Source organism: Gossypium arboreum, chromosome 8 (assembly GCF_025698485.1).
Source record: "Gossypium arboreum isolate Shixiya-1 chromosome 8, ASM2569848v2, whole genome shotgun sequence".
Classification (NCBI taxonomy): Eukaryota; Viridiplantae; Streptophyta; class Magnoliopsida; order Malvales; family Malvaceae; genus Gossypium; species Gossypium arboreum.
In genome coordinates, this window is record NC_069077.1 from 67,240,239 (window position 1) to 67,253,520 (window position 13,282).

At 35.2% G+C, this 13,282-nt stretch overlaps 1 long non-coding RNA gene across 1 annotated transcript; it reads right to left on the reverse strand.

The window, feature by feature from the left end:
• Positions 1–278: 278 nt before the first annotated feature.
• On the reverse strand, positions 279–1,462 carry LOC128296514 (uncharacterized). The gene is made up of 2 exons (XR_008287122.1): positions 1,378–1,462; positions 279–562 (listed from the first exon to the last, which is right to left on the reverse strand). It is a non-coding gene; the product is annotated as an uncharacterized LOC128296514 (long non-coding RNA).
• Between the last annotated feature and the right edge of the window lie 11,820 nt (positions 1,463–13,282).

Sequence of the window (13,282 nt, forward strand, 5' to 3'; positions counted from 1 at the left end):
TCAATAAGGAATCTGTACATATAAAGCGTGACTTCTAATTATCTTTGTAAAATTTATGGTGAATTTCCAAAGTCAGAACAGGGATCCAGAAATCGCTCTGGCCCTGTTTCACAAAAATTTAAACATCTCATAAAATATAGCTCATATACCTGTTTCGCTTATTCCATATGAAAATAGACTCATCAAGCTTCGATTCCATAACTTATTCATTATTTAATTCCATTTCTACTATTTTTAGTGATTTTTTAAACTCACGTCACTGCTGCTGTCTGAATCTATTTTATGGTAAATTTTACCTATTTCATGGTTTCCATGGATTAGCTAGCAATTTGACATACATAATACCAAATATGATCATGATTAGCCATTCCAATGGCTAATCATTACCAAGCATTTCTATTTCCATACCACTCAATAACCATATCATAAGACCATACATATAAAATGATTATAATGCTATACATGCCATACTCAAAATATACAAGCCATTATGTCAAGATGGTATACGGATAGTGTGAGCGTGCCTCCGACCGTTTCCGATTTCCGAGCTGGCTTGTCAACACTACAAGGAATGAAAAGGAGGGAGTAAGCATAAATGCTTAGTAAGCTCACATGCAAATAGCAAGTAACATAACCATATAAGCAAACATAAAACATCATTTGCATAATTATCACCAAGACATTCATATCACCTTTTCATTTATCATCTTACCATATTGTTGTTATATCGAGTTTTCAACCCGAGGGTTAAGTACATACCTGTTCAAAGTATCCATTTCACAACACTTACCAATACGTCCCTTTCATCTTGAGTATTCCTCCATTTGAGTAGAACTTTACCCGTTGAACACATCGAATATAATTCGGATACATGGATAACTTGCACATAAGTGCCACATATGTAGCCAAGCTACCATGTAACCCGCCCATAAGTGAACTCGGACTCAACTCAACGAGCTCGGGCGTTCGCATCCATAAGTGAACTCGGACTCAACTCAACGAGTTCGGATGCCTAGTTACATCTCACGAACTCGGACTCAACTCAACGAGTTCGGACGCTCGCATCCATAAGTGAACTCGGACTCAACTCAACGAGTTCGGATGCCCAAATATCCCAGTGACATGTCACTTGTATCCTAATCCATTCCTAAGGTTCAACGGGACCTTTTCCCAATCATGTGTCTCAACCATCTTCTACGGAATGCCGATACCGATACTCGGTAGTATTTCATATTTTCCAAGTATATCACATAATTTGACATATTATCAAACAATTATCACAAGTATAATATTTCATAATAATTATCATATCATTTAAAAAAACATTAAAACATTTAAAATAATAACTATGTTACCAACATTTACATATGAACTTACCTCGTATGCGAAAATGGCTATTTTTACCATTTCGTCCACAACTTGGTATTTTCCCCATTTTAGCCCGAATTTCAGTTTTCCTTGCTCTATCATTTAAAATATAGTCTAATTAGGACTCACATTATTCAAATTGACCCAAAATCATATTTTTGAAAAATTACAATTTTGCCCCTAAACTTTTGCATATTTACACTTTTGCCCCAAAGCTCGTAAATTAAAATTCAGCCTATTTTCTTATGTTTTATGACATGCTGATCATTTTTCCCTTCTATGGCAACATCAAATTCTCACTCTAACATGTACTTATGACTATTAGGTATTTTTACCGATTAAGCCCTTTTGCTCGTTTTCACTTAAAACCGAGTAGCACAAGTTGTCTAACATAATTTAAAACTTCATATTCTATCATAAAACACCAAAATACACAAATTTCACCTATGGGTATTTTTCCAAATATAAACCCTAGGTTAAATTATTGCTAGCATAAGCTAAATCGAGCTCTTGGGACTCCAAAAGCGTAAAAATCATTAAAACGAGGCTAGAACGAACTTACAATCGAGCTTGGAAGCTTGAAAACCCTAGCCATGGTTTCTCCTTGCTATATTCGGCCATGGGGTTGAAGATGAGCAAAATTGGCTTTTAATTTTGTATTTTAATTCATTTTACCCTAAATGACCAAAATGCCCTTACTACTAAACTTTCCAAAATTCCATCCATGTCCAATTTTGTCCATAGACTTAGAAATTGGTAAAATTACTCTTTAAGGACCTCTAATTAATAATCTAATTCAATTTTATGCAAAATACTTCTAGAACACAAGTTTTGCAATTTATTCAATTTAGTCCCAAATTTCAAATTAAGCACTTTATGCATAAAATTTCTTCACGAAATTTTCACACAATCATGCAATCATATCATAGACCTTAAAATAATCATAAAATAATTATTTATATCTCGGATTTTGTGGTCACAAAACCACTATTCCGACTAGGCCCAAAATCAGGATATTACAGAAATGGCTTATTTTGGCATGTTTGGTATGAATATGGTTAATTGTTTTGTGGAGTATAAATGCTTGAGAAATGCTTTGATGAAGTATGATTTTAGAAGTTGAATTGATAAGTATTTGATTAGGTAAATGGCATTGAATGAGTATTGAATTTGGTTGAAATGGATATTATATGAATTGTGCTTCTGGTTGATGATTTTGGCTGCTTAATTAAAGGATGAAATGGTACCATTTTGTTTGTTTAGGTGAGCATGAGTTGGGGTGGAAAATTGGCCTTGCAAATGCCTATTTTTGGTCCACACGGTAGAGACATGAGCGTTTATCTTGACCATGTCTCGATCGTGTGCAACACATAGTCGTGTTATACAGTCGTGTGTCCCTTGGTGTTCTTATTAAAATGAAGTCAGTATGCTCCACACGGTCTCACACACGGGCGTGTGATTGACCGTGTGGTACAAGTCAGTATACCCCCTAATTGGCACACAGCCTAACACACGGGCATGTGACATGGCCGTATTGCATAAGTCAGTATACCCTCTAATTTTCACACGGTCTGGCACACGAGCATGTCCTCTGTAACACCCTTTACCCGAGTTCAACGTTGGAACAGGATACAAGGTGTTACCATTCTTAAACACATGCTTACAAACATTTTTGTGCCATAAATTTCTATCCAAATTAAAAATTTTTGAAAATCAAACATAAAGGCCCTAATACGAGCCCACGAGGCCCAAAACATGTTTCAAAAAAGATTCGGGACTTAACTGAGTACTTTGGAAAACATTGAAAATTTCAAGGTAAACAGGGCGTACGCCTGTGTGGAAAAGTGACACGCCCGTGTGTCATCTTAACATGGTCATGCTGAAGGCCCTTGTAGCTCACATGACCTGGGCATATCTGGACACGACCATGTCCCTGACTCGTGTGGATTTATTTTTTGATTCGAACCTACAAGGGTTTTCATACAGCCTGACACACGCCCGTGTCCATGGTCCGTGTCTCTCACATGGCCATGACACGCCCGTGTCTCAGCCCGTGTACAAAAACCTCAACATTCTGTTTTTAACGTCATTAACCAATTAAGGGCGCACGGCCAAGGCACAGGCCCATGTGTTAGGCCGTGTCCTCCACATGACTAAGACACATGGCCGTGTCTCTACTCGTGTGTTTACTACCATGCATATTGACTTGTAAAATTAAGGTGCAGGGGACACACGGTTAAACTACATGCCCGTCGGGTAGACCGTATGTCACACATGGCCTTGACACACGTTCATGTGTCTTCATGTGTGGACAAAAATAAGGCTATTTAGTAAGCCTCTTTGCCACCCTTACATGTACCAACCTACACAATATTAACCAACCAATCCAAGCATAACACATATAACAAAATCAACCACAACCATGAGAAATTTGCATCAAATGCATTTAATAATAAGCAATATTAGCCAACATTAATGGCCTAAACAAAATGAATATCACATCCATCATATGAGGCAACACTTGTGGCTAAACTAACAAGACTCTAAACAAAATATTCAAGTCTCTATACATGCCACAATGAAAACAATTAAAGTAGCTATACCAAAAGCTTCAGGTGACGGTGTGATTGATGCCTCTGACGTCTCTTGATCCTTGATACTAGCTTGGCAACACTATAAGAAAATGGAAAGGAGAGGGAGTAATCATAAAGCTTAGTAAGTTGCATATAAATAAGTAACAACATCAGCCATGTATATTATAAATCAATATAACATTCTTGAGTGAACATGGGTAGATATCACTACATGCTTATATATCACAAGTATAAACCAAAGATTTCAATATCGTCTCAAAATCATTTCATAGCTGGAACTTACTCATGTCTTTGTTACCATCAATGCGACATAACTAGACTCATATCTCATCAATTTCGAATAAGAACCTGTACCACTCACAACATGATTATATCATTCCATATCATTATCATAAGCTTCAAAATAATCCGTGAGACCATTTGGAATACTAAAGGATATCTGACAAGCTTTACACAAAAGGGTGAATTGTCGATGCCATGTTCCAAACATGGTCTTACACTGGCTCACATGTCGAGGCCGATGCCATGTCCCAAACATGGTCTTACACTAGCTCTAGTCTCAATGTCGATGCCATGTCCCAGACACGGTCTTACACTAGCTCTAGTCTCAATGTCGATGCCATGTCCCAGACATGGTCTTACACTGGCTCTTATAGTGTGGTCTATGCCATGTCTCAGACATGGTCTTACACTATCGCACATATCAATGCCGATGCCATGTACCAGACATGGTCTTACACTGGCTCTCATATCATGGCTGATGCCATGTCCCAGACATGGTTTTACACTGGCACACATGTTACCCAAATGTCATGGCATGGATATCCAATCTGTTCCTAGGCTCAATCGGGAATTTACCCCATTAATTTCATCACGCATTATTCATACTCATGTTCAAACATATTATGCAAAATCAATCATTCGACACATAAAAGCGATAAAGCTGACTTACTTACGTACAACTTACCTCGGTATACAAAAAGTAGACGACTAATTGGCTTTAGTTTACTTGCTTAGCCTTCCCTCTATCTAGGACTGGGTTTCATATTTCTTGATCTAAAATGATAAAAATTCACTAATTTAGTCATCATATTAATCAATGTATTTCCTAATTCATATTTTGGTAAAATGACCATTTTGCCCCTAGACTTTCACAAAATTACTATTTTACCCCTTGGCTCGTAAATGATTTTTATCAAATTTTCTCACTACCCAAGCCTAGCTGAATTCTTTTTATACTATAAGTAGCCCACAATTCCCATTATTTCACACATTTACCACATAATTTATAACTTATGCAAAATGGTCCTTAGGGTTTCCATGAAAACTACTTCACAAAAGTTGTTTGTTTAACAACCAAGATTCATTTTCTTCCATAAAAATTCAGCAAAAAACATGAATACTCTCATGGAAAAACCCTAGACCCTCAACCATTTTGCAAAATAGTCCCCTCATTAGTTAGCTTATGCTATAAGGGTCCCAAAAGTACAAAAAATTATCAAGAAAAGTCATCAAAATCACATACTTATGAGAGAACTTAATGGATGAAAATTTCAAGCTTTTAAGACCTCTTCCTTGTTGAAAATTTTGGTAGAGAGAGAAGAAGAGAAAAAAAGATGATAGCTTTTCCTTATTTTATTTTATTCTAGTAAAATTGGTCACCAAATTTCACCTAATTTTGACCTTTTTGATTTTCTTGTCCCTATGGCTGGCCATGCCATTAATAAAGGCCTATTTTCTCTTTAAAGACCCTTAATTTTGGTTCTCTAGCTATTTGACACCTTTAGCTAATGAAATAAAACTTTGTCCCTTATGCGTTTTAGTTATTTTTCGCAATTTAGTATGCAATCGCTAAAATTATTTCACCAAAATTTTCATGCACTCATATAAACATGCTATAACACATAAAATAATATAAAAAAAAATAATTTCTATAACCTGGAGTTAGTGGTTCTGAAACCACTATTTCAACCAGGCCTAAAATCGAGATGTTACATCCTTGGCCATGTGATGCAAGTCAGTATGTATGCCCTGTTTCCACACAGCTTGAGACACGGGTGTGTTTGGAGCCGTGTGAGGCACACGGCCTGTTCACACGAGCGTGTGACCCCTGTATGATTGAAATTTTACTAAGTTTCCAAAATTTTCGTATGATATCGGTTTAGTCCTGACCCACTTCTAAAGCATATTTAAGGCCTCGTAGGCCCTTATAAGGAACAATGTGATTGTGTTGAATGATTTATGATAATGAATGCTTTATGGTTGATAAATGTATGTTATACGTTATGTATTGATCGGTAATACCTTGTAACCCTACTCTGGCAACGGATACGGGTTAGGGGTGTTACACAATAGCATATTTTAACTGTTTAAACAAGTCATCAATATGAGGCAATGGATACTTGTTATTTACTGTAACTTTGTTGAGCTGTCTATAATTAATGCACAACCTCAATGATCCATCCTTCTTCATTACGAAAAGAAACAGCAGACCCCAAGGTGAAAAACTAGGTCGAGCAAAACCTCTGTTAATCAACTCTTGCAACTGTACTTTCAGCTCTTTCAATTCAGTAGGAGCCATTCTATAAGGTGCTATAGATATAGGTGTTGTACCCGAAACAAGATCTGTAGAGAATTCCACTTCTTTATCCGGTGGTAAACCAAGTAATTCTTCTAGGAACACATTAGGAAATTCATATACAACCAGCATTGATTGAATCTTTAACTCAGATACTTTAGTATCCAACATATATGCGAGATAAGTATCACTCCCCTTTCTAACATATTTCTGTGCTGACATTGCTGAAATCACATTAGGTAATCTATCCAGTTTATCAGATTCAACACGAAGCAATTCACCATTCTAACATTTCACTACAATATATTTTTGCTTACAATTAACCACTGCATCATATCGGGTTAACCAATCTATTCCCAAGATCACATCAAATTCATCAAATGCCTATAACATCAAGTTAGCTGGAAAGCAATAACCTTTTACCATCAACGGATAGTTCTTACAAACTTTATCCACCATAACACACTGGCCTAGAGGGTTTGAAACTTTAACCACAAATTCAATGAATTCAATAAGTAAATTTTTAACAGACACTAGATTCGTGCATATGTATGAATGTGTGGAACCAGGATCAATCTATGCAGTAATATCAGTATCAAGAATAATGACGTCTGGCGCAGAGGCATCTTCTCTAGCACGAATATCATATGTCCTTGCAAGTGCTTGTGCCTCGGATCTAACTATTGTATCCTTGGAAGTACATCGACTACCGCTAAAATTGAAGGGATAGAGGGGTGTTCTGCCCCTCAAGATAGGATTACTCGGCCTCAGAGCTAGTTTTATCTATTTTTTAAATCTTTCAGGACAATCCCTGAGAAAATGGTCAAGTGAGCCACATCCGAAACAAGCTCAAATTCTAGACCGACATTCCCTATGATGAAATTTGTTATAATGTTTACATTTCAGTTTGGGATTACCGACACTAACACACTAGTCAGAGACGGAGATGAAGACCTCAGGTTAGAACGCTGAGAGCCCCGCTCTCTTCCAGGATATCCAATAGAGGTGGTCACACAATCATAATACTTCTTTAATTTCTTATAAGAAAACAATTGTAAGTTACTCATAGTTCTTTTTTCGAAAACCCGAGCCTCTTTTTTGGCTTATTTCTTTTCTTTAGTCAGTTCCTCAGCTTTGTGTGCTCTGCCGGCTAGCACCTCAAATTCCCTTATTTCGAGAATCCCAATCAATAACTTGATATCTTCATTTAGGCCCTCTTCAAAGCGTGTACACATTTTAACCTCAGTTAAAACCCATACCTTGGCATACTTCTCAACCGAATAAATTCCTATTCATATTCGGATACAGTCATATTTCATTGTTTGAGCTCTAAAAATTTTTCTTTTTCTGATCCATGAATCTTTGACTCACATAATTCTTCCTGAATTCAGCTTGTAAGAATTCCCATGTGACATTCTCCCTTGGTACTACTGAAGTTATGGTATTCCACCAATGATAAGCTGTATCTTTTAGTAGGGATACTGCACATTTCAGACATTCGACAGGTGTGCAGGATAGTTCATCAAAAACCTGGATAGTATTTTCTAGCCAAAACTCTGCCCTTTCTGGATCATCATCTGCAGTAGCTCTAAATTATTCCGCCCCATGCTTGCGGATTTTATCTATCAGAGGCTTACCAATTCTAACAGGTTCGACACCTTATGGTACCTTAAGAATCGGTTGGGGAGTAGGTGGGAGAGGTTGTTGTACAACAGGGTTTGTTCTCAAGTGCTGTGTAAACCATTTATTCATCATTTGGAAGAAGGCTTGTTTCGCCTCCTTACTTCGGCCCTCAAACACAGGGCTTTCACTACCAGATGCAGACGCAAATCTTTTAATTGAAGTTGAAGCATTGCTTTTAGCTTCCTCGAATTCAGCTTTAGCTTTGTTGGATGACATAACTATATGAAAAACACATTTAAAATGATCAAGAGTCATCACAATATCATAAGCTATATAATAGCATGTATAGAAAAACTTGTGTTTGCTATATCAAATCTCAGAATCGGCTAAACTGTAGCTCTGATACCACTAAATGTAACACTCGTAACCAGTATCAGTCACTGAAATAGGGTTTCAAAGCATTACCAGAACATTCAAAATATTTTTCAATTGATTTACGTAAATTATTATTCATTTATCAAGATCATTCATAACGTCCCATGATTGGGCCCTTGAGGCCCAATACGAGCATTAGATTGAGTCGGGTCTTAATCGAGACCTTTAAGAATTTTTCGTGACTTTTCAAAAATTTTCCAAGGTGTAGGGCTCACACGCCCGTGTGGTCCAAAGTAACCCTGGGACATGATTGTGTTGGAGGCCGTGTTCGATCCTGTGTAACTCTCTGACTTGTATACATGGCCATGCCACACGCCCATGTGCTAGGTCGTGTAGTTAATTAATTCAATTCGAAAATAGGTGCAGGTTTTACAGGGCCAAGACACACGCCCTTGTGCTAGGTCGTGTGACATACACGGCTGAGATACACGCCAGTGTGCCCAATTCCGAGCATTTTGTTTCTCAAAATTAAAGTGCAGGGGACACACAGCCTAACCACATGCCCATGTTACCATGCCGTGTGTCACACACGGTCTAGACACACGCCCGTGTGTCTATCCATGTAGACAAAATGAAGCCATTTCTAGCTTCATTTCTCACCCAAAATTTCACCCAAGACCTGCACTTGAAACATAGAACCAATACCAACCATTCCAAGCATTTAAAATAGGCAATTTCATCATTTAACATGACATATCATTACTAGCATACATGATCACCACCTTACCTTAGTTAACTTAGGCATTCACAACATTAATCACATGTTTTTAACATCACACATGTGTGTATATATATATGTCATAATAATCTACTTAGTCATAACAAAATGAACCATTACTAGCCATTCCAATGACTAGATTCCAAAATAGCATTTCAAGCCACTAATGGCCAAGTTGTCCTATACATGCCATTATACCAAAATGATTTCTCTATATAAACCCAAAATAGCTAGTTGATAGTGTGACGATGTTCCAATGATCTTTCAACCTTCACGAGCTTCCGAGCACTATAAAATAGGAAAAATAAATGGATTAAGCATTACATGATTAGTAAGTTTGTATAACGGAAACTAAACTTACCAACGTTGTTTATTAAAATCTAGGCATACAATGTTATGTTTCCATCTGTTTGGCTAAATTTCCTAATCATATACATTCAATCAAACATGCTAGTCACCAAAATATTCGTATCAATCAAGTAACATAGATGAGCTCATCAAGTAATATTACTTTAAGTCATTATCATTTTATCTCAAGGTTCTCATGCCATGTTAAGAGTCCTACGTCTGTTGAATCATTGAAATTCCTATGAAAGCTCATGTAGTACACTCGAGGTGTACGATTTGTTAATCTGTCAATTCTTATCGAGGTTACCCCTTAGGGTACTTAACTAAGAAACACTCTCTCGAGCCACATATCGTATAACAGGATTACCAGTCCAGGCTAAATCCTTTATATGATGTATGCTTAAAGAGTTCAATTAGGGTTACCAGTCCAGGCTAAACCCTAATCATAATGTATGCTCGAGAGGTATTATATCAGGATTACTCGTTCAGGCTAAATCCTTTATATAACAAGGTTAATGTGATTACTCATCCAAGCTAAATCTCGTATGTAACAAATGCAGGACCTTATTCGTTTCAGGGAAAGTGTATGTATTCATCGAAAATCAATGTTCAATCGGGACTTAAACCGCTTTTTCACCATATCAAGCATATATAAATTTTCTCATTATAGCATTCAAGTAATGTACATCAATATAAGTCACTTTCCATACATACAACATTCAATACAAACATATTACATGCCCGATTAAGTTACACGAACTTACCTCGACACTTGTTCGCATAAAAAGTCTACTAATTCGAAACCTTTTCTTTTCCTCGATCTAACCTCAAATTAGTGTTGTCTGGATCTATATAAATGAATTTAACCATTAATTTCATACATTTCATAATTAAATGGAATCAATTTACGTCCTAGGCAAAATTACCATTTTTCCCTAACTTTTCCATAAATTTCTATTTTGTCCCTACGCTCGGAAAATGAAACTTGTGCAAATTACTCCCTATTCCAAGCCTAACTAAAGCCCCATTACAAATTTTAAAACACATGTATTCATAAAATTTTAGAATTTTTCATCAAATTTTACAACTTTTCATTTTAGTCCATAAATTATGTTTCCATCAAAAATCACTTTGTAAAAGTTGTTTATCTATCAATAATCATTCATTTTCTACCATAAATTTCTAATTTCTAGCATATACATCCATGACCCATTTTTCATACCTTGATAACTTTTCAAGTTAATCCCTCAAATAGAGAGATTAAGTTATCTCGGTTTCAAAAATATCAAAATTACTAAAAACGGGACAAGAAAACTTACCCAATTAAGCCTTAAAAGTTTCCTCTCTCTCTCTCTCCTAGGGTTTCCATAGAATTTTAGGTTGAAGATGACAAAAAATAATATGATATTTTCTTTTATCATCTTTTAATTAATTTAATTATTCCAAATTCCAATTTAGTCATCGACCTTTTCTAATTTTTTCCATGGATGAGTCAACAAGAATCTACATACTTTTCTTTAATGGTCTAATTACCATATAAGGACCTCTTGTTTTGAATTCTATAGCTATTTGATCCTTATAGCTACTAGAATTCAAATTTTGCATTTTATGCGATTTAGTCCTTCTCGTAATTAAGCACTAAATCGATAAAATTGTCGTATCAAAATTTTCACACGATATATCTACCACATTATGGACCATATAATAAAATAAAAATAAACCCTATTTTTGGGTCGGATTTGTGGTCCCGAAACCACTATTCCTATTTCACTAAAAAATGAGTTGTTACAAATTCAATTGTTTGCTTCAATGGAATGAAGTAGAGCTGTAATAATATTTTTAAGTTTGGTTGAATAGAATAGATGTTGTAATAACATAAGGAAAAAGACTTAAATGACCAGAGTACCCTTACCGAAGTTTTGTTAAATAGATAATTATTGTTATTATTATTAAATTTTAATAAGATTATTATTAAATATAATTTAATAAAAATAAAAATAAATAATTTAATCATATTTTAACATAATTATTAAATAAAATTTAATGAAATACTATATAATTTAATAACATTCTTAATTCAATTGTTTGATTCAATAGAAAGGAACATGAGTCGAACTAAACTGAATAACATGACCTCAACAAAATAAAAATAGAATGATTAGGACCACGACCAAATATAAAAAGAATTTTTATTTTTAATATAATTATGATCATCATTTTAATTTAATTTTCCATTTTTATTTTCTTTTTGTGGTAGGGTAAAACCAACTATCCAATGTATTAAAAGTCAAATTTTTCATTCTCTATTTTACAAAAAATACAAAAATATATATATACAAAAACTTAGAAATTAGTTTAGCCTAAAATACTTATAATATATGCATACATACATACATATATATATTTAAAAATAATAAGGATTACAAACATCCTATTATGTATATTTACATATGCATTCATAACTTTACACTATAAATGCAGCGTAGCGTTGCATAGAGCAATTGTATGAATAAGGAGTAATTGTTGCCTTCCCTTCCCTTGCTTTGCTGCTTTGGTCTGCTCAGTCCAACATGTACTTGTAATATATACACATATATGCATGTATTAGAAAATGTAATTATAAACATCCCTTCTTGTCCGCCAAATAGTAGTCACCCACAGTCAAGAAGACAAGTTCTCCGTGAGTCACTTGTACCTTGATTTTCAATGCATTCAACTTTACCTTCAATTCTACAAAACCAAAAAATAAAATAATATCTTATTACACCCTAGGTAGCAAACCTTACAAATTACTCAGAGAAACTTGACGCATGTTTTCCAAAGAAGCCAACGATATCGCGGACCCACAGCTAGTTCAAGTACCCTACAATTGATTCGCGAACCATAACCCGGTGAAATTCAGACATCCACATTTGTAATGCCCCAAAATTTAGGAATTTATTTTTGTGTGTTATGTTGCATAAATGTATGCTTGCTTTAGTGGTTAAGTGTTTTGAGGACTGTGGGAGAGGTCTTGAGTTCAAGTCTTGGCTTATGTAAAATTTTTAATTTTGACTTGAATGAACCCTGTCTCCTGTTGGTGAACTTCTTAATTAATTGTTGGTAGGTTACATCATAAAAAGCCTGGTAGTGTAACGCCCCCACGCCCGAAACTGTCACTGGAGTTAAGCTTGAGGTGTTACGAAACTTATCTTACCTTTTAAACAACTCTAAACCACTTATTTTAATTTTCAGAATAAACTGTTTTTCTGCGTCATGGTTGCTTAAAAATTCATTTCTCGAGTTTCAAAACTCAAAATTAAGATCTGTAAATTTTTTCTGAAACTAGACTCATATATCTATCTACTAATTTTTTTTCTAGAATTTTTTCCTTAGCCAATTTGTACAGTTTATTAGTTAAAGTTACCCCTATTTCAGAATTCGACTGCACTGGCCTCTACTTACTACGAACCAATTTTCTCTTTGTACAAAAATCATATGACTATACCGTTTCTTTCTATTAAAACTAAATTCAATAAGGATTCTAAAAATATAAATTACACCACCTAATTAGTTTTTTAAAATTTATGGTGAATTTCTAAAGTTGGAATAGGGGATCTAGAAATCGCTCTGGCCCTA